Here is a 22,979-nt window from a genome sequence, read left to right on the forward strand (position 1 = left end):
GCAGGAAGCATCTTTGCATGCACCATGGACAGGGGATTGGCTAGCATGCACAACAGTGGAAGAAGTAATGGTGCCACCCGCAGACACTGTTCCTGGACCCTGGGGTTCGACCCACAAAGTTGGGTGCTTTGCTGCCATGTGCCTGATCATGTGGTGGTGGTCAGGCTGGTCGTTTTGCCACCCCTGCTGATGCTGGCCTGGCAGATGGTGCAAATGGCATTTTTGGGGTTATCAGCACAGTCTTTAAAAAACAACCCGACTCGGGAAGACCTAACAGTTGTACTGGCAACTTTCTTTGTGTTGGTGTTACGGAGAACAGTTGCCTGTCTTCTGTCTGCAGCCACCACACTGCTTCTTCCTGCCTGTTGGGGTGCTCAACCTCCCTCCCCCTGTGTGCTGCTTTCCTCGCTCTGCATGTCCTCCTGCCAGGTTGGGTCAGTTACTATATCATCCACCACCTCATCTTTCACTTCCGCACCCTGGTCCTCCTCCTGACTTTCTGACAATTGTGTCTCATCATCGTCCACCTCTTGTGACACTTCCCACCGTCGCCTTCGTGTGACCGTGGCTGCTCAAACATTTGGGCATCGCTACATGCGATCTCCTCTTGCCTCGCTTCAAGTGGACCAGGCGAGAGGCCCGAATCTATGAATGGAAAAGTGAACAGCTCTTCAGAGTGAACAAGTGTGGGATCATTTGTCTCCGGGCACTCGGCATAGTGAGAGGAAGGAGGATCAGTGTGAGGAACATGCGGTCCAGACTAGAGATGAGCGTTGTTCTACTCGAACTGTTCGCCAATCTCAAATTCGAGCTGTTTTGGGCGGTGTTCGAGCCGTTCGACGAACACGAACGATTTGAGAAAAATTCGGCTGTTCAAGGTTATGTTCGATAACTGTTCGTGCACCAAAATCATAACTGGATTTTTTCTCAGTAATGATGAAAATTAATGTTAATACGCAGTTTGAGTGTACAGCGGGGTGGGGGGAGGGGCAGGGGATGGATCTCTGCAGGAATAATGAAGATCTCCATTTTTTTTTCTCTTTCCCGCATTTACAGTGGGGAGGTGCAATCTGTCAGCCTATCAGCAGCGCACACACGGAGCGAAGTGCTTTTTTTCACACAAGCAAGGGCATGTGTCATTGGCAGTGTATGTCACATGTCCTTGCCCTATAAGACCAAGCCATTTTCCCCGTCGCCACCATTTTCTCACTGCTGCAGCTGCGTGTTAGACGGCACCGCTGTTGCTGTGTGCGCTATACCTTGTTAATTTCAAGCCAATTTTCGCACATATCTACAGATAGCTTGGGAGTAGGGAATAGTTGTGATTGCAGTCCTTTTAAGGACTAGGTTACAGTATTTCCTACGACTTTTATCAGGCAGGTCTGTGCTCTTAAATAGATAGGTTGTGGGAGTAAAGACTAATTTTAATTGGAGTCCTTTTCAGGACTAGGTTACATCAGTTCCTATCAGTTTTTGCCAGGCAGGTCTGTGCCAGTGCTGTGCAAGTTTTTTTCACAGCATTTGGCTGAATCTAGCAAAGCTAATCCTTTTTGGCCTATTGCAGAGTGTGTTAGTCAGTGGAGTAGCCTATCTGTGTTGCAAGATATACCACCTGTGTATAGAATACCAATTTTTTTACTGCACCTAGTGAAGTAAAATCTTTTGGGCATAGCATCATTCTATTAGTCCATCTATACTGACCTCCATCAGGTTGCAAATTGAATATAATTTTTTTCTTCATCTAGCTCTGAAAAAATATTTGGCCTTCTAGCAGTGTGTGGGACTTTCTCTATTAGTCCATCTATACTGACCTCCATCAGGTTGCAAACTGAATATATTTTTTTCTGCATCTACCTCTGAAAAAATATTGGGCTTGTAGCTGTGTGTGGGACTTGTTCTATTAATCCATCTATACAGACCTCCATCAGGTTGCAAACTGAATATAATTTTTTTCTGCATCTACCTCTGAAAAAATATTTGGGCTTCTAGCTGTGTGCTCGACTTGTTCTATTACTCCATCTATACTGACCTCCATCAGGTTGCAAATTGAATATAATTTTTTTCTGCATCTAGCTCTGAAAAAATATTCGGCTTCTAGCTGTGTGTGGGACTTGTTGTATTAGTCCATCTATACTGACCTCCATCAGGTTGCAAACTGAATATATTTTTTTCTGCATCTACCTCTGAAAAAATATTGGGCTTGTAGCTGTGTGTGGGACTTGTTCTATTAATCCATCTATACAGACCTCCATCAGGTTGCAAACTGAATATAATTTTTTTCTGCATCTACCTCTGAAAAAATATTTGGGCTTCTAGCTGTGTGTGCGACTTGTTCTATTACTCCATCTATACTGACCTCCATCAGGTTGCAAATTGAATATAATTTTTTTCTGCATCTAGCTCTGAAAAAATATTCGGCTTCTAGCTGTGTGTGGGACTTGTTGTATTAGTCCATCTATACTGACCTCCATCAGGTTGCAAACTGAATATATTTTTTTCTGCATCTACCTCTGAAAAAATATTGGGCTTCTAGCTGTGTGTGGGACTTGTTGTATTAATCCATCTATACAGACCTCCATCAGGTTGCAAACTGAATATAATTTTTTTCTGCATCTAGCTCTGAAAAAATATTTGGCCTTCTAGCAGTGTGTGGGACTTTCTCTATTAGTACATCTATACTGACCTCCATCAGGTTGCAAACTGAATATAATTTTTTTCTGCATCTAGTTCTGAAAAAATATTTGGCCTTCTAGCAGTGTGTGGGACTTTCTCTATTAGTCCATCTATACTGACCTCCATCAGGTTGCAAACTGAATATATTTTTTTCTGCATCTACCTCTGAAAAAATATTGGGCTTCTAGCTGTGTGTGGGACTTGTTGTATTAATCCATCTATACAGACCTCCATCAGGTTGCAAACTGAATATAATTTTTTTCTGCATCTAGCTCTGAAAAAATATTTGGCCTTCTAGCAGTGTGTGGGACTTTCTCTATTAGTCCATCTATACTGACCTCCATCAGGTTGCAAACTGAATATAATTTTTTTCTGCATCTAGCTCTGAAAAAATATTTGGCCTTCTAGCAGTGTGTGGGACTTTCTCTATTAGTCCATCTATACCTACCTCCATCAGGTTGCAAACTGAATATAATTTTTTTCTGCATCTAGCTCTGAAAAATATTTGGCCTTCTAGCAGTATGTGGGACTTTCTCTATTAGTCCATCTATACTGACCTCCATCAGGTTGCAAATTAAAAATAATTTTTATCTGCATCTAGCTCTGAAAAAATATTTGGGCTTCTAGCTGTGTGTGGGACTTGTTCTATTACTCCATCTATACTGACCTCCATCAGGTTGCAAATTGAATATAATTTTTTTCTGCATCTAGCTCTGAAAAAATATCGGGCTTCTAGCTGTGTGTGGGACTTGTTGTATTAGTCCATCTATACTGACCTCCATCAGGTTGCAAACTGAATATATTTTTTTCTGCATCTACCTCTGAAAAAATATTGGGCTTCTAGCTGTGTGTGGGACTTGTTCTATTAATCCATCTATACAGACCTCCATCAGGTTGCAAACTGAATATAATTTTTTTCTGCATCTAGCTCTGAAAAAATATTTGGCCTTCTAGCAGTGTGTGGGACTTTCTCTATTAGTCCATTTATACTGACCTCCATCAGGTTGCAAATTAAAAATAATTTTTATCTGCATCTACCTCTGAAAAAATATTTGGGCTTCTAGCTGTGTGTGGGACTTGTTCTATTACTCCATCTATACTGACCTCCATCAGGTTGCAAATTGAATATAATTTTTTTCTGCATCTAGCTCTGAAAAAATATTGGGCTTCTAGCTGTGTGTGGGACTTGTTGTATTAGTCCATCTATACTGACCTCCATCAGGTTGCAATCTGAATATATTTTTTTCTGCATTTACCTCTGAAAAAATATTGGGCTTCTAGCTGTGTGTGGGACTTGTTGTATTAATCCATCTATACTGACCTCCATCAGGTTGCAAACTGAATATAATTTTTTTCTGCATCTAGCTCTGAAAAAATATTTGGCCTTCTAGCAGTGTGTGGGACTTTCTCTATTAGTCCATCTATACTGACCTCCATCAGGTTGCAAACTGAATATAATTTTTTTCTGCATCTAGCTCTGAAAAAATATTTGGCCTTCTAGCAGTGTGTGGGACTTTCTCTATTAGTCCATCTATACCTACCTCCATCAGGTTGCAAACTGAATATAATTTTTTTCTGCATCTAGCTCTGAAAAATATTTGGCCTTCTAGCAGTATGTGGGACTTTCTCTATTAGTCCATCTATACTGACCTCCATCAGGTTGCAAATTAAAAATAATTTTTATCTGCATCTAGCTCTGAAAAAATATTTGGGCTTCTAGCTGTGTGTGGGACTTGTTCTATTACTCCATCTATACTGACCTCCATCAGGTTGCAAATTGAATATAATTTTTTTCTGCATCTAGCTCTGAAAAAATATCGGGCTTCTAGCTGTGTGTGGGACTTATTGTATTAGTCCATCTATACTGACCTCCATCAGGTTGCAAACTGAATATATTTTTTTCTGCATCTACCTCTGAAAAAATATTGGGCTTCTAGCTGTGTGTGGGACTTGTTCTATTAATCCATCTATACAGACCTCCATCAGGTTGCAAACTGAATATAATTTTTTTCTGCATCTAGCTCTGAAAAAATATTTGGCCTTCTAGCAGTGTGTGGGACTTTCTCTATTAGTCCATTTATACTGACCTCCATCAGGTTGCAAATTAAAAATAATTTTTATCTGCATCTACCTCTGAAAAAATATTTGGGCTTCTAGCTGTGTGTGGGACTTGTTCTATTACTCCATCTATACTGACCTCCATCAGGTTGCAAATTGAATATAATTTTTTTCTGCATCTAGCTCTGAAAAAATATTGGGCTTCTAGCTGTGTGTGGGACTTGTTGTATTAGTCCATCTATACTGACCTCCATCAGGTTGCAATCTGAATATATTTTTTTCTGCATTTACCTCTGAAAAAATATTGGGCTTCTAGCTGTGTGTGGGACTTGTTCTATTAATCCATCTATACAGACCTCCATCAGGTTGCAAACTGAATATAATTTTTTTCTGCATCTAGCTCTGAAAAAATATTTGGCCTTCTAGCAGTGTGTGGGACTTTCTCTATTAGTCCATCTATACTGACCTCCATCAGGTTGCAAACTGAATATAATTTTTTTCTGCATCTAGCTCTGAAAAAATATTTGGCCTTCTAGCAGTGTGTGGGACTTTCTCTATTAGTCCATCTATACTGACCTCCATCAGGATGCAAATTAAAAATAATTTTTATCTGCATCTAGCTCTGAAAAAATATTTGGGCTTCTAGCTGTGTGTGGGATTGTTCTATTACTCCATCTATACTGACCTCCATCAGGTTGCAAATTGAATAAAAATTTTTTCTGCATCTAGCTCTGAAAAAATATTGGGCTTCTAGCTGTGTGTGGGACTTGTTGTATTAGTCCATCTGTACTGACCTCCATCAGGTTGCAAACTGAATATATTTTTTTCTGCATCTACCTCTGAAAAAATATTGGGCTTCTAGCTGTGTGTGGGACTTGTTCTATTAATCCATCTATACAGACCTCCATCAGGTTACAAACTGAATATAATTTTTTTCTGCATCTAGCTCTGAAAAAATATTTGGCCTTCTAGCAGTGTGTGGGACTTTCTCTATTAGTCCATCTATACTGACCTCCATCAGGTTGCAAACTGAATATAATTTTTTTCTGCATCTAGCTCTGAAAAAATATTTGGCCTTCTAGCAGTGTGTGGGACTTTCTCTATTAGTCCATCTATACTGACCTCCATCAGGTTGCAAACTGAATATAATTTTTTTCTGCATCTAGCTCTGAAAAAATATTTGGCCTTCTAGCAGTGTGTGGGACTTTCTCTATTAGTCCATCTATACTGACCTCCATCAGGTTTCAAATTAAAAATAAATTTTATCTGCATCTAGCTCTGAAAAAATATTTGGGCTTCTAGCTGTGTGTGGGACTTGTTCTATTACTCCATCTATACTGACCTTCATCAGGTTGCAAATTGAATATAATTTTTTTCTGCATCTACCTCTGAAAAAATATTGGGCTTCTAGCTGTGTGTGGGACTTGTTCTATTAATCCATCTATACAGACCTCCATCAGGTTGCAAACTGAATATAATTTTTTTCTGCATCTAGCTCTGAAAAAATATTTGGCCTTCTAGCAGTGTGTGGGACTTTCTCTATTAGTCCATCTATACTGACCTCCATCAGGTTGCAAACTAAATATAATTTTTTTCTGCATCTAGCTCTGAAAAAATATTTGGCCTTCTAGCAGTGTGTGGGACTTTCTCTATTAGTCCATCTATACTGACCTCCATCAGGTTGCAAACTGAATATAATTTTTTTCTGCATTTAGCTCTGAAAAAATATTTGGCCTTCTAGCAGTGTGTGGGACTTGTTCTATTAGTCCACCTATACTGACCTCCATCAGGTTGCAAATTCAAAATAATTTTTTGTTTGCATCTAGCTCTGAAAAAATATTTGGCCTTCTAGCAGTGTGTGGGACTTTCTCTATTAGTCCATCTATACTGACCTCCATCAGGTTGCAAACTGAATATTTTTTTTTCTGCATCTACCTCTGAAAAAATATTTGGGCTTCTAGCTGTGTGTGGGACTTGTTCTATTAGTCCATCTATACTGACCTCCATCAGGTTGCAAATTGAATATAATTTTTTTCTGCATCTAACCCAGCCAATAGTTTTGGCCTAATACCACAGTTTGGCCTCTCAGCTCTGCTCGGTTCCCATCCATTGTTTTTTTGTGCAAACAACTCCAGAGTTGTGAATTAGTTAACCACCAAAATGAGTGGAAAAAGGCCTGCTGCTGGTGGAAAGGGGAATAGGCGTGTTGCGAAGGGGAAAAAAGGTTGTGTCCGTGGGGTAGGTGTTAAAGCAACAGTAACAACTGCAGAAGAAAGACCATCTTCCAGCCAAACTAAAATGTCTACTTCTTTTAGCGGACAATGTGATAAGATCCCTTTCTTACGGCCATGCCAATCGCTACAAATTCCAGATGAGGCACAAAAACAGCAGGTGCTTCAACGGATATCAAGTGCTCCTTTAAGTGGGCTCTCCTCCACATCAACTTCAACATCACAAATACTCAAGTCCTCAAAGGTGTCACCCCAATCGCACTTGCTTCCTCACAGCTCCCAAATCTCCAGCTGCCCGTCTGAGCATGAGGTAGAACAGATGGTTGAGTCTGCAGAGCTGTTTACTCATACTATAGCCTCGGAATCAGAGGTCGACTCCAGCGCTTCTGTGAATCCAGACGAGGAAATGATCTGCACTTATGCCCAGAATCTTTATGAGTCGGATCCAGGACCAGACGCAGAAGGTTCTGACCATAATGTAGACCCTCATTCCCAAACTGTAACTCCTGTTGGTGGAGACAATGAGGAAGACGATGATGAGACTCAAATACCTGATTGGAGCGACAACTTTAGTTTTTTGTCAGGGCAGGAACAGGTTGGCTCTGAGGACGACGGGTGTGATAACGCACAGGGTGATGATGATGAGGTTGGAGATCCCACTTACTGTCAACCCACAGTCAGCCAAGAGATAAGGTCAGCAGAGGAGGTGGAGGAAGATGCTAGTGACGACGAGGTCAGGTTGCGCCTTCCTGGACAGAGACGTAGTACTGGAAGCACGTCAACAACTGCATCCTCAAACACAACTCTGCCTCTCACCACAAGTCGTGGTGGCTCTTCATGTCGCATGGGTGCTAAGCCTTGCATAGCCTGGGCATTTTTTCAGATCGATAAAGATGACCCAACTCGTGTTATCTGTAACATTTGTCAGCAAAAGCTAAGTAGAGGCCAAAAAATACATAGTTTGAGTACTTCATGCATGAACCGGCACATGGACATGAAGCATAAGTTGCAGTGGGAAGCTCAGTGTGCTACAATGCGGCCTAGCCAGCCGGGCCAACCACCGTCTGCCATATCTTGTGCATCCGCGGCCTCTTCATCCTCTGTGACTGGGGGGACAGCAGTCACACCTGTTTTGGGGCGCAGACCTGCCACCTCTTTACCCGCAACAGCCAGCGTGATTGGCAGGTCATCATTTTCTTTGGAGGTGGTAACACCAGCTGGTGTTGAGCGCTGTCCGACATCGATAGCACCACCTTTGGATCAAGGCAACCTAACATGTCCGCCTGCATCTTCCTCACAGACCGGCAGTTTGCCGGGGACACCCTTATCAACCCCGTCTAAGCACAATAGCCAGCCCTCGTTCCCTCAGATGTGGACAAGTAAAAGGCCATTTCCTCCTAGCCATGAGAAAGCTAAGAGGTTGAATTTCACCATCTGCAAGCTCTTGGCTACAGAAATGCTGCCTTTCCGCCTGGTGGACACAGAGGATTTTCGAGACCTTATGTCCGTCGCAGTGCCCCAGTACCAGATGCCCAGTCGGCACTACTTCTCAAAGAAAGGTGTGCCTGCGCTCCACCAGCATGTCGCACACAACATCACCGCTTCTTTGAGAAACTCTGTGTGTGACAGGGTGCATTTCACCACAGACACTTGGACGAGTAGGCATGGACAGGGGCGTTACATGTCGCTGACTGGGCACTGGGTAACTATGGTGACAGCAGGACAAGGGGCTGCTGTCCAAGTCTTGCCGTCCCCACGAGTTGTGCGTCAATCCTCTTTATGTCAAAGTTCCTCCACTGCTTCTGCCTCCTCGACCTCCTCTCGGTCTTCCACCTGCACCCAAAGCCTGTCTGGTCATGCCACAAGCTTTCTAACTGCACAGAAGGGATCCTGCACACCTCCTTACTATGCTGGCAGTAGGGCTCAACGTCATCAGGCGGTTTTTACTTTGAAATGTCTGGGAAATGTGAGCCACACAGCTGAGGAGTTGTGGTCAGCTCTGGAGAACCAATTTCATGAATGGTTGTCTCCACTGGACCTGAAACCAGGGAAGGCCGTGTGCGACAATGCTGAAAACCTGGGTGCGGCCCTTCGCCGGGGCAATGTCACACACGTGCCTTGTATGGCTCACGTGTTGAACCTGGTTGTCCAGCAATTTTTAGCCCACTATCCCAGACTAGATGGCCTTCTGCAGAGGGCACGGTCGCTGTGTGCTCACTTCCGCCGTTCGTATCCCCCGGCTCAGCGACTTACATTTCTACAGAAGTCGTTGGGCCTGCCACTTCACCGGCTAAAATGCGATGTGCCTACCCGGTGGAATTCAACTCTGCACATGTTGCAGCGACTGTGGCAGCACCGACAAGCCCTGGTGCAATACGTTCTGACGTATAGCCTGGGCCAACGAGATCCAGACGTGGGGCAAATCACACTGGAGGAGTGGTCTCAGATCAGGGACCTATGCACCCTTCTGCACAGTTTTGAAATGGCGACGAAGATGTTTAGTGCTGACGATGCCATTATCAGCATGACTATTCCGGTGATTTACATGCTGGAGCACATGTTAAACAGAATTCGGAGTCAGGTGGTGGCACAAGAGGAGTTGGAGGAAGTAGAGGAGGAGGAGTTGTATGCGGAAGAGCTAACATCTGCAAGGTCCAGACGGTCGGCAGCACCAAGGCGGCAGGCATGTGAGGGTGGGGGAGATGGTTTTACCAGGGCACATGGTAGCAGCCAAACTAGTGAGGAAGGTGCAGGAGCCCAGGAAGAAGTGGAGGACGAACTGATGGAAGACTCATCAGATGAGGGAGACCTTGATCACATTTCTGTTGTGCGAGGTTGGGGGGAGAGGACAGAGGAAGGAAGCATGATTGTTACCTCGCCACCAACACAACAGGGACTTGGTGCTCCTGGATGCGCAACACACATGAGTGCCTTCTTGCTGCACTACCTGCAACATGACCCTCGAATTGGGAGAATTAGAAATAATCCTGACTACTGGGTTGCCACACTGTTAGATCCCCGGTACAAAAGTAAATTTGCAGAAATTATTCCTGCCATAGAAAGGGATGCACGCATGCAGGAGTATCAGCAGAGACTGTTGCAGAATCTTACATGTGCTTTTCCACAAAACACCAGTGGTGCACGTAGTGAATCTCACAGTTCCAACTTGCCAACCGTGGGACCGTCAAGTGTTCAGCACTCAAACCATAACAGAACCACAGTATCTGCTGGTAACATCAATTTTGCGCAATCATTTCACCACTTTTTTAGCCCATCCTTTGCAAGGCCACAGGAGACAAGAAGTCTGACACATAGTCAACGCCTAGAGACGATGGTACAGGAGTATCTCCAAGTAAACATTGAAGCCATGACTGTGTCACTGGACCCTTGCTCTTTTTGGGCTTCCAATCTGGATAAATGGCCGGAGCTAGCCACTTACGTGTGTTCAGCGCTGCTGGTGGTGTGCTGACAGATAAGCGCACGCGGCTCTCCACTGATAATGTAGACAGACTCACGTTCATAAAGATGAACAAATCATGGATCCGAAACGACTTTTCTACCCCTGTGTCATCCTGGGGAGAGTAAAAGATGGATGATTGGTTAAAATCACCCTACCAACCGTTTTAAGCTTTCAAATTACTAATCATGTTTATCTGTATCTTGGCTGGAAAATAATTTGGGCTTTGTAGCAGTGTGCAGCACTGATTCTATTAGGCCATCTATAATAAGCTCAACCAGATTTAAAATTACTAATCATGTTTATCTGTATCTTGGCTGGAAAATAATTTGGGCTTTGTAGCAGTCTGCAGCACTGATCCTATTAGGCCATCTATACTAAGCTCCACCAGATTTAAAATTAATAATAATTTTTAGCTGCATCTAGCCCGGAAAATAATTTTGGGGCTCCGAGATGCGCAAGACACATAAGTGCCTTCTTGCTGCACTACCTGCAACATGACCCTCATATTGTCAGAATTCGAAGTAATCATGACTACTGGGTTGCCACACTCTTAGATCCGCCAAACTTTTCGATCAACCTTTTCATTTTAATAAAGACCAAAAAAATGGTCATTTTTGAAATTATAAGCATTAGCAGGTTATTAGAAACTGAAATCAAACAGTTTTCAACTCAAAACTTTATTCTAGGTGATGTTACATTTTCACATAGGACCCCTTGTTCGAAAGGAGCTTCTGAACTCTCTCGTCCATTGAATTTGTCAGGTTTTGGATGGTTTCTGCTTCAATTGTTTTGCATGAGGACAGAATACCCTCCCAGAGCTGTTGCTTAGATGTGAACTGCCTCCCGCCATCATAGACACTCCTTTTGATGATGCTCCAGAGGTTCTGAATGGGGTAGAGGTCAGGGGAGCATGGGGGTCACACCATAAGTTTGTCCCCTTTTATGCCCATATCAGCCAGAGATGCAGATGTTTTATGTGCAGCATGAGATGGTGCATTATCATGCAAAAAAATGATCTTGCTGTGAAATACACGGTTCTTCTTCTTGAACCATGGCAGGAAGTGCTGTTTGAGAAAATCCACATACATTATGGAGTTCATCTTTAGCGCCTTCAGGGATCCTAAAGGGGCCGACAATCTCTCTCCCCATGATCCAGCCCAAAACATTACTCCACCTCCTACTTGTTGGCGCTGTAGCCGTGTTTGCGTGGGGTGTCCATCAACCAGGTCGACAGGATGGCGTATGCACAGCTGCAAACCTCTGAAGGACCCTGCATCTTGTTGTTCGGGGGACGTTGGAGGCACCAGCAGCTTCAAAAACTTGTCTGCTGCTATGACAAGGCTTTTTTGCCGCTGCTCTTTTAACCTGACGTAATTGCTTGTAGGAAAGAGTCCTCAATTTGCCCTTATCAGCACGCACACGTGTGTACTGTGAATCAGCTACATACTTCTTGATTGCCAAGACACTTCATCCTGATCATCGCACAATGTTGATTGTAGTCATGCCTTGACCTAAACACTCCACAATTTGTTGCTTCTCAGCAGCCGACACATCCTTTTTCTTTCCCATTTTGGCAGAAAATGTAGGCTGCTTAATAATGTGAGACAGCCTTCTTAAGTAGTCTTGCCTTTCATTGGTCACACCTGCCAAACTAATTAGCACAGGTGTCTGCAATTGCTTACAGTGATATAAAGAGCCCTGACACACATCACCATCAATGAGTTTAACTGACAAACAAACAAATTCTTCCCTTATCACTCCTAATCACTTTTTGCATAATAATTTGGAACACAGTGTACATGTGCTTTTCCACAAAACACCAGTGGTTCACGTAGTGAATCTTACAGTTCTAACTTGCCAACCGTGGTCTGTATGGAGTTGTTCAATAAAGGGCCCAAAATTAAGATAACATAGATGGGAGAGGTCTCTATGAATAGGAATTCCTAAGTATTTGATACCCTGTGAGGGCCAGGCAAAGGGAAAGTTGGACTGGATGGAATCCTATATGGATTTGGGGAGGGAGACATCGAGGGCCTCAGACTTCGCTGCATTGATTTTAAAATTTGACCATGTAACAAAGTGATCTATTTCAGCCATAACAGCATGGATGGATATATGTGATTGAGTGATATATACTAGGACATCATCAGCAAATAGAGAGCACTTGTACTCGGTGCCTCCCACCTCAATCCACCTAATATTGGGGTTATGGCGAATTGATGAGAGCAGGTGCTCCGTCACTAGGATGTATAAGAGAGGGGACAGAGGACATCCCTGCCTTGTCCCATTGGTGATTGTGAAAGGTGATGAAAATGTTCTGACGCGCCGCCTGGGCCTTGGGACACCCGGAGCCGGACCCTTTTTGGTGGATGCTGGTGGTTGTAGTCTCTGTGGCGGCGACCCGTTCCGTGGCTCAGGGCGGTCAAACCAGTGGCGGAACTATTTATGTGGTTTTGATGTTTAAATGTCCGACTTCGCCACCCGTGGATTGCGGTCAGAGTGAACCGCCGCTCCAGGGCAGACCGCTGAGGCTGGTGTTGTGGGTGCAGCAGAGCGTAGCATAACTCCCCACGGGAGGAGTATAGCCTCAGGGCAGTGTATGCGGAGGATGGGGGTGATGGTGCAGGGCAGCAGCAGTAACGACACGGAGTCAGTGATGCAGTCCAGGGCCTTTACTCACAGTTCTTATTATCCAGACCACGTCTGCAGGTAACGGCTGCCCACGTCGTACTGTGCTCACCAGGTGAGGGGCTCAGACAACTCCCAGATAACTTTGGAGCGCTTCACAGGACCCCCTTTGTGTGTCCTTTGTCTGGCCTTTCTTACCAACCCTTCTGTCCGGCTGCCTCGGGCCTCCTCTTGGTAAACTTGGCGCCAGTTTCCCTGACCCTATGTGGTGCCTTCCTAGCGGGTGTAGCGAGGGGCTGCGCCACATAAAATGTCACAGCCTCCGGTTTCTAGCTGAGGGTCGTTTCCTGCCTCCACTAGTTTCGGGGACCGGTCTCCCCCTTTGGCCTGACCCCTCCACGCAGGTGGATTCGGGCGTGCGGTGGCGACTCGCCCGTCCGCACCCCTGGGATTCCTTCATTCCTCATTCCTGGAGCCTTCTCCACTCCTCTTCCTTCCTTCTCCCTCTTCCAGGCCTGGGCCTCTGTTACTAGGCCCGCCTCCGGAGCAGAGCTCATGCAGAGCCCCTGCTCCCTGCCACTTCTGCTCAGACTTCTCTGCACTGAACTAAGATGGTGCCCACCTTTTATACTCCCTTCTCAATGCACCCAGGAACTTCTTCCTCCCTGCTCCTGCACTACAGGGTTCCCCTTCCTCAGTGTTCCCTCCCCCCACTCCAGCCAGGGACAGGGACTGTCGTGCCCATCTCAGGGGCATATTGGTCGCCCTGCCCCACGGCAATGTGGTGTAATGCATGCAGGTGTCGGGTCCTGATCCACACTCCATCCTCACCTGAGAGTGAGATATCACACCTCTGGGTGAGGTGCAATACCTCTGTAGCAACCGAGCCCTCAGGGTAATACAGTTCCATTTATCTTCAGCCTAGGTGACGTATTGCGATACAGGGCCGTGATTTTGGCTATAAAAGGGTCCCCTAGACCCCTACCCCAAGCTTTTTAAGAGAATCATATATGGCGTGCCAGGAGACTCTATGGAATGCTTTCTCAGCATCCAACGAGAGTATCTAATTACAAATTTTTAACTGCATCTAGCCCAGGAAATAGTTTGTGTCTAGTAGCAGTGTCTGCTAGTCAGCGGATTATCCCGGCTGTTAAGCAAGCTACACCACCTGTAGTTTTGACACTTAATTTTTTCAAAGGAAATGCTTCAGGACCACGGGATACTCAGTGAAGAGCATCAGGAGGCACCCCAAGGCATAGGGGCTGGGACTGGCAGTAGGATACCTTGCGGTGGACAGCCGAGCTCGATCCTTATAAAAGCTTTTTAACTGCAGCAGCTTTAGTGGACGCTACTGGAGCTGGAATTACGCGGCTGCTGGCATGAGACTTGCCCTCCAATAGATCCTTGTAAATGGATATAAAGTGTATTCATTCAAATTAGAGAGACAATTTAAATTAAAAAGCTTAGAGCTGCCTCCACCACAGGGGGGCTCGCTCGACCCACCAGCGGACAGGCACCAGTATTGGGAGAGGGGGGCTGGCCGTCAGGGTTCACCGCGGCTCTGGCACAAACCCGGCGACACGGAGGTGGCACGGGCAGGAGCGGACTGAACGTGTCGGCTTCTCACTTTTTGGATTTTAGAAGGGCATGACATGCCTATATCTGTGTCTCCCCCTCCTTTTACTCCTCCACCTCTTTTCTTTTCGCATGACTATATGTACTTGTCACTTTTCCATGTGTTAGTTGTGTCTTCAGAGCAGTTTGTCAGCTTTTGGACACCTTTGAAGGTGTTTTCTATGTGTTTCTATGTGTTTTTGTTTGCCTGCCATTGGTTTTAACGGTGTCCGAAGGTGTTCGACGAACAGTTCGACGAACAGTTCGGCGAACACACGGGTGTTCGACGAACCGAACCGAACTCGAACACTATGGGGGTGGCACAACACTAGTCCAGACTCACGGCTACTGAGACTTGACCGTGTGGAAGACAGGGTGGTGGTAGTGGTGGCTAAGTGACTGGAAGCATTATCCGCTATCCAACCAACAACCTTTTGCCACGTGCGTTGCCTATTTTAAATGGAGGACAATATCTTCCACACTCACTACAAATGACTGAATTTGGAGCGAACTTATATGTGGTCCGTGTGACGGAGAAACCACAGTTTTAAATATCTGGCCAGTAGGTAACTATTTTGAACAGCAAACTGGTGTCAAAAACTTCGCTAACACAGTGAAAAAAACTTTGAATGGAGGCCAGAAATGGCAGTATTTCCTGAAAATGTATATGTGATCCGTGTGACGGAGAAAACACAGTTTTGAATACCTGGCCTGTGGGTAACTATTTTGAATAGCAATCTGGGGTCAATTGCTTCTCTGACACACTGAAACAAATTTTTAATGGAGGTCAGAAATGGCAGTATTTTCTGAAAACATATATGTGATCAGTGTGATGAAGAAAACACAGTTTTAGATATCTTGCCTGTAGGTAACTTTTTTGAACAGCAAACTGGTGTCAATTGCTTCACTGACACTTTGAAACAAATTTTTAATGGAGGTTTGAAATGGCAGTATTATCTGAAAACCTATATGTGATCCGTGTGATGGACAAAACACAGTTTTAAATACCTGGCCTGTAGGTAACTATTTTGAACAGCAAACCAGTGTCGAAAACTTCGCTGACCCAGTGAAAATTTTTTTTAATGGAGGCCAAAAATTGCAGTATTTTCTGAAAATGTATATGTGATCCGTGTGACGGAGAAAACACTGTTTTAAATACCTGACCTGTAGGTAACTATTTTGAACAGTAATCTGGGGTAAATTGCTTCACTGACACACTGAAACGAATTTTTAATGAAGGTCAGAAATGGCAGTATTTTCTGAAAACGTATATGTGATCCGTGTGACGGAGGAAACACAGTTTTATATACTTGGCCTGTAGGTAACTATTTTGAACAACAATCTGGGGTCAATTGTTTCACTGACACACAAACAAATTTTTAATGGAGGTCAGAAATGGCAGTATTTTCTGAAAACGTATATGTGATCCTGTAACGGGTCTGGGAGGCGGAACCTCTGAGCTACTATACAAGGGGGCAGTCCTTGTAAGGGAGCGGGTGGCGACCAGGCAGACAGTCACAGCAGGTGACCGGGACAGTCTCTGGAAGAACGGGCAGGAGATCACGACAAGTGACTGGGGCAGTCTCTGGGTGAACGGGCAGATGGTCACGGCAAGTGACCGGGACAGTCTCTGGAAGAACGGGCAGGAGATCACGGCAAGTGACTGGGGCAGTCTCTGGGTGAACGGGCAGGTGGTCACGGCAAGTGACCGGGGCAGTCTCTGGGTAAAGGGTTGGTACGACCTGTGGCGGCTGATGGTAGACTTGAGCTCCCAGGTGAGCAGGCGAGAGTCTCTGGATAAACGGGTGGTCACAGCATGTGACGGCGGAGCCTCCAGGAAGACCAACAGACAGGCGGCAGATGAGCGCTCCCAGGAGAGCGGGCAGAAGTCTCTGGACAGGTGGGTGGTCACAGCACGTGACGGCAGAGCCTCCAGGTAGGCTAGCAGACAGGCAGCAGATGAGCGCTCCCAGGTGAGCGAGCAGGAGTCACTGGACAGGCAGGTGGTCACAGCATGTGACGGCGGAGCCTCCAGGTAGACTAGCAGGCAGGTAGCAGGTGAGCGCTCCCAGGTGAGCGGGCAAGCTGGTCCATAGACAGACTGACGGGAGTAGGAAGGCAGACCGTCGGACCTCAGGCAAGCAGGCAGGTGGCTGGTGTGCGCTCCCAGGTGAGCGGGCAGGCTGGTCCTTAGACAGACTGACAGGAGTAGCAAGGCAGACCGTCGGACCTCAGACTAGCAGGCAGGTAGCAGATAATCAGGCAGGAATCTGGCAGGTAACTGGCAGGTAACTGGCAGGTAACTGGCAACGGGACCTGAGGGCTGAAGCAGAGTAGTGAACAGTGCAACAACATTGCTCGGGCACCTCCATTTTGGAGGAGGTGCCTTATATATGGTAAAGTCCTCCGGCCATTGGCCGGGGACTCCTTCGGACGGCGCGCGCGGCCCCTTTAAGAGGGAGGGAGGGCGCGCGCGCGCGCCCTAAGCACAGTGGCCGGGAAGGAGCGCGCGCTGCCAGCAGAGCGGGAGAGGGACGCCGGGCACGGAGCAGAGCGGTGAGGGGAACAGCGTCCCTGCCTAGCACAGGGCAGGGACGCCGGCACTACAGTACCCCCCCCTTTAGGCCCCCCCTTTTTTAGGCCAGATAGAAATTTAGCTAGGATGAGAGGGGCATGGATGTTCTCCCGGGGCTCCCACGTTTTCTCCTCAGGACCAAACCCCTTCCAATCTACCAGAAAAAAGGTCTTTCCTCTTACCCTTTTGGTGGCAAGAATGTTCTCTACCTCAAACTCGTCCTCAGCAGAAACCGGAGCAGGAGGCGTACCTGTAGACTTGGAAAAAGAGTTAAGCACCACGGGTTTGAGGAGAGATACATGGAAGGAGTTAGGGATCCGTAAGTTGGCCGGGAGTTTCAATTTATAGGCCACCGGGTTGATCTGACTGATGACCTCCAGAGGACCGATGAACCGAGGCCCTAGCTTGTAAGAAGGTATCTTGAGTCGAACATATTTAGATGAGAGCCAGACTTTATCTCCTGGACGAAATTGTGGAGGATCCAGGCGTTTTTTGTCAGCGTGTCTTTTCATACGCTCGGATGACAGAAGGAGTGCGGACCGGGTACTCTCCCATATGGAGGAAAATTTGCTAACGAGAGATTCCGCAGCCGGGTTGTCCACAGAGGTGGAGACAGGAAAAGGAATCCGAGGGTGCTGACCAAAGACTACAAAAAACGGGGATTTGGAGGAGGATTCGCTCTCGTGATTATTATAAGAGAACTCGGCCCATGGTAGGAGATCCACCCAGTCAGAATGGTGGGCATTAACGAAGTGCCGGAGGTAACTGGTCAGGTTCTGATTGATCCGCTCCACTTGACCATTGGACTGTGGGTGGTAAGCGGAAGAGAAGTCCAGGGTGACGTCTAGTAGTTTACAAGTGGCTCTCCAGAAACGTGAGGTGAACTGTACCCCACGATCCGACACGATGTGGAGGGGCAGGCCATGAAGACGGAAGATGTGGCGGATAAAGTCTTTAGCCAGCTCGGGTGCAGACGGAAGGCCTGGCAGGGGAATAAAGTGAGCCATCTTGGAAAAGCGGTCAGCGACCACCCAAATGACCGTACAACCGGCAGAGACGGGAAGATCTGTTATAAAGTCCATTGCTATATGCTGCCAGGGGGCAGCAGGTACAGGAAGCGGAAGGAGTCGTCCGGCTGGCAGATGTCTCGGGACTTTGTTGCGGGCGCAGGACACACAGGCAGAAACAAAGTCTATTATGTCCTTGTGCAGGGTAGGCCACCAATAGTGCCGGGCAATAAGCTGGAGGGTCTTTTTCTGACCGGCGTGGCCAGCTAGTTTAGACGAATGGCCCCAGTGTAGGATCTTCTCCCGATCAGGTACTGAAACAAACGTCTTACCGGGAGGGAGACGATTTAGACTCACGGGAGCCACCTGCATTACTCTGGCGGGATCGATGATATGTTTAGGTTCTTCCTCGAGATCGGACACCAGAAAGGATCGGGACAAGGCGTCTGCTTTGACGTTTTTGTCAGCCGGGCGAAAATGAAGAACAAAATCAAAGCGAGCAAAAAACAAAGACCACCGGGCTTGGCGCGGGTTAAGTCTCTGGGCATGCTGGAGGTAAGCCAAGTTCTTGTGGTCAGTGTATATTATTACCGGATGAAGAGCCCCCTCGAGTAGGTAACGCCACTCCTCCAACGCCAGCTTGATGGCCAATAACTCTCGGTCTCCTATGGAATAGTTGCGCTCAGAAGAGGAGAAGAGTTTGGAGAAGAAGCCACAAGTTACCATTCTCCCGGAAGATGATTTTTGAGTAAGTACCGCTCCGGCTCCAGAGGAGGAGGCGTCAACTTCCAGGAAGAACTGCTTGTTGCCGTCCGGGCGATGCAGCACCGGGGCGGAAGAGAAGGCCTGTTTTAGGGAAAGAAAGGCCTCCTCTGCTTCGGGCGGCCACTCTTTGGGATTAGTACCCTTACGGGTGAGCGCGGAAATTGGGGCAGTCCGGGAAGAGAAGTGCGGGATGAAGAGGCGGTAATAGTTGGCGAAGCCCAGGAACCGTTGAATAGCCTTCAACCCCTCTGGTCGGGGCCATTTCTCGATGGCAGACAGTTTCTCAGGATCCATTTGTAGGCCGGTCTGAGAGATAATGTAGCCCAGAAACGGAAGAGAGGTCTGCTCAAAGAGGCACTTCTCATATTTAGCGTAGAGATGGTTCTGCCTGAGCCTGAGCAGGACCTGACGAACATCCCTCCGGTGAGTCTGGAGGTCCGGAGAGAAGACCAAGATGTCGTCCAGGTACACCACTACGCAGGAGTAGAGAAGGTCCCGGAAGATGTCATTGACCAACTCTTGAAAGACGGCAGGAGCGTTACAGAGGCCAAAGGGCATTACCAGATATTCATAGTGGCCGTCCCGGGTGTTGAATGCCGTCTTCCATTCATCCCCCTGACGGATACGAACCAGGTTGTAAGCCCCACGGAGGTCCAGTTTGGTGAAGATTCTAGCCCCTCTCAGACGATCAAATAACTCCGGAATGAGCGGAAGGGGGTACTTATTTTTCACCGTGATCTGGTTAAGGCCTCTATAGTCTATACAGGGACGGAGAGAGCCGTCCTTCTTTTTTACGAAGAAGAAGCCTGCTCCCGCCGGGGAGGTAGACTTCCGGATGAATCCCCTGGCCAGATTCTCCTCAATATATTCGGACATCGACCGGGTCTCAGCAGCGGATAATGGATAAATATGCCCACGGGGAGGAGTAGTACCGGGTAACAAGTCGATAGGGCAGTCGTATGGTCTATGAGGGGGTAGTGTCTCTGCTTCCTTTTTATTAAAGACATCAGCATAAGACCAATAGGGAATCGGAAGTCCAGGTAGATTAGCTGGGGTAGGAGAAGGACGGACGGGATGGACGGGAACCAGACAGGTCTTATGGCAGTCCTGTCCCCAGCGAAGGACTTCTCCGGTCTGCCAGTCAAGCACGGGTGCATGTCTCTGGAGCCAAGGTAGACCTAGTAGGAGGGTGTGAGAGAGTCCAGGCAGAACATGAAAGGAGATACTCTCAGAATGCAGCATTCCCACTTGCAGAGTAATGGATTCGGTGATGAGTTGGATGGGGCGTGGTAAGAGACCCCCATCCACGGCAGCAACAGACAAGGGTACAGCCAGAGGTTTGGTGGGGATGCGGTACTTCTCTACCAGGGACTGTGAAATAAGATTCCCGGCTGCTCCAGAGTCCAGTTGGGCTAGTTCGAAATAACGGTTCTCCCCGCAGACGATTGAAACTGACAGCAGCAGAGATGGAGAGGATTTATTCTTGTCTAGGTCGATCTCTCTGAGCGAACCTAGACACAGGCGTTTCCCGACCTCTCTGGGCAGGCACGGATCCGGTGCTCCTTACTGCCACAGTAGAAGCAGCTCCCCTCGGCACGGCGTAAGTCCTGACGGGTTTTGACCATCTTGGTCTGGTCGACCTGCATAGGCTCAGGAGAGTGTACCTGGGGAGAGACGGAGGGAGTGACGGGTTTCTGAAAAGTAGGAGCTAGACGTGGAAACCTCCTCTCACGGGTGACCTCTTTGGCACGCTCCTGGAACCGTAGGTCAATCCGGGTGGCAAGAGTTATTAGGTCATCGAGAGTGGTAGGAACGTCCCGACCGGCAAGTTCATCTTTAATACGGCCGGACAGACCCTCCCAGAAGACGGATACCAGAGCGTCGTTATCCCAGGCCAGCTCCGAGGCAAGGGTACGGAACCGTATGGCATATTGGCCCACGGTGAGACTTCCCTGACGGAGGCGTAGCAGAGACGATGCGGATGAGGTCTTCCGTCCGGGTTCATCGAAGACTTTCCGGAAAGCCGTGAGGAAGGCAGGCAGGTCGGACACCAGGGGGTCTCCTCTCTCCCATAGAGGATTTAGCCAGGCCAGGGCCTCCCCGGTGAGATGGGACATGATGAAGGCAATTTTGGCCCGGTCGGAGTTAAACTGGTGGGACAATAGTTCAAAGTGCAGGGTGCACTGATTAATGAAGCCCCGAGCCTGGGCGGGGTCGCCTCCGAAGCGAGGAGGTGCAGAAAGCCGGGGTCCGTGGTAGGATACCATGGTATTGGTGGGCAGCGGAGCTGCCGGGTTGCGAGTCATGGCACTGGCGGTGGTTGCTGGTGGAGCAGTCAGAGTGTCCAGGCGAGAATTGACATTCCGCAGGTGACCCAGGATGGACTCCTGTTGGGACCTCTGACGGGACAGTTCATGACAGAGGTCCGAGAGCGAGGGAGCTTGGGTGCCACCGGGTTCCATGGCCCGAGCAAACTGTAACGGGTCTGGGAGGCGGAACCTCTGAGCTACTATACAAGGGGGCAGTCCTTGTAAGGGAGTGGGTGGCGACCAGGCAGACAGTCACAGCAGGTGACCGGGACAGTCTCTGGAAGAACGGGCAGGAGATCACGACAAGTGACTGGGGCAGTCTCTGGGTGAACGGGCAGATGGTCACGGCAAGTGACCGGGACAGTCTCTGGAAGAACGGGCAGGAGATCACGGCAAGTGACTGGGGCAGTCTCTGGGTGAACGGGCAGGTGGTCACGGCAAGTGACCGGGGCAGTCTCTGGGTAAAGGGTTGGTACGACCTGTGGCGGCTGATGGTAGACTTGAGCTCCCAGGTGAGCAGGCGAGAGTCTCTGGATAAACGGGTGGTCACAGCATGTGACGGCGGAGCCTCCAGGAAGACCAACAGACAGGCGGCAGATGAGCGCTCCCAGGAGAGCGGGCAGAAGTCTCTGGACAGGCGGGTGGTCACAGCACGTGATGGCAGAGCCTCCAGGTAGGCTAGCAGACAGGCAGCAGATGAGCGCTCCCAGGTGAGCGAGCAGGAGTCACTGGACAGGCAGGTGGTCACAGCATGTGACGGCGGAGCCTCCAGGTAGACTAGCAGGCAGGTAGCAGGTGAGCGCTCCCAGGTGAGCGGGCAAGCTGGTCCATAGACAGACTGACGGCAGTAGGAAGGCAGACCGTCGGACCTCAGGCAAGCAGGCAGGTGGCTGGTGTGCGCTCCCAGGTGAGCGGGCAGGCTGGTCCTTAGACAGACTGACAGGAGTAGCAAGGCAGACCGTCGGACCTGAGACTAGCAGGCAGGTAGCAGATAATCAGGCAGGAATCTGGCAGGTAACTGGCAGGTAACTGGCAGGTAACTGGCAACGGGACCTGAGGGCTGAAGCAGAGTAGTGAACAGTGCAACAACATTGCTCGGGCACCTCCATTTTGGAGGAGGTGCCTTATATATGGTAAAGTCCTCCGGCCATTGGCCGGGGACTCCTTAGGACGGCGCGCGCGGCCCCTTTAAGAGGGAGGGAGGGCACGCGCGCGCGCCCTAAGCACAGTGGCCGGGAAGGAGCGCACGCTGCCAGTAGAGCGGGAGAGGGACGCCGGGCACGGAGCAGAGCGGTGAGGGGAACAGCGTCCCTGCCTAGCAGAGGGCAGGGACGCCGGCACTACAGATCCGTGTGACGGAGAAAACACAGTTTTAAATACCTTGCCTGTAGGAAACTATTTTGAACAACAAACTGGTATAAGTTGCTTCACTGACTTATAGATAATAGCCGCACTCAAATTCTTGGTTGCAAAGACTGATAATTTTATTACAATACAACATCACACCGTAGAAAAAAGGTGCTTAGTAGCTATACATGTTACGAAATCGTATATGTGATCTGTGTAATGGAGAAAACAGAGTTTTAAATACCTGGCCTGTAGGTATCTATTTTGAACAGCAAACCGGTGTCAAAAACTTCGCTGACACAGTGAAAAAAA

This window comes from Phyllobates terribilis, unplaced genomic scaffold (genome assembly GCF_046119375.1).
Source record: "Phyllobates terribilis strain yellow unplaced genomic scaffold, ASM4611937v1 Scaffold_5__5_contigs__length_657084704, whole genome shotgun sequence".
Lineage (NCBI taxonomy): Eukaryota > Metazoa > Chordata > Amphibia > Anura > Dendrobatidae > Phyllobates > Phyllobates terribilis.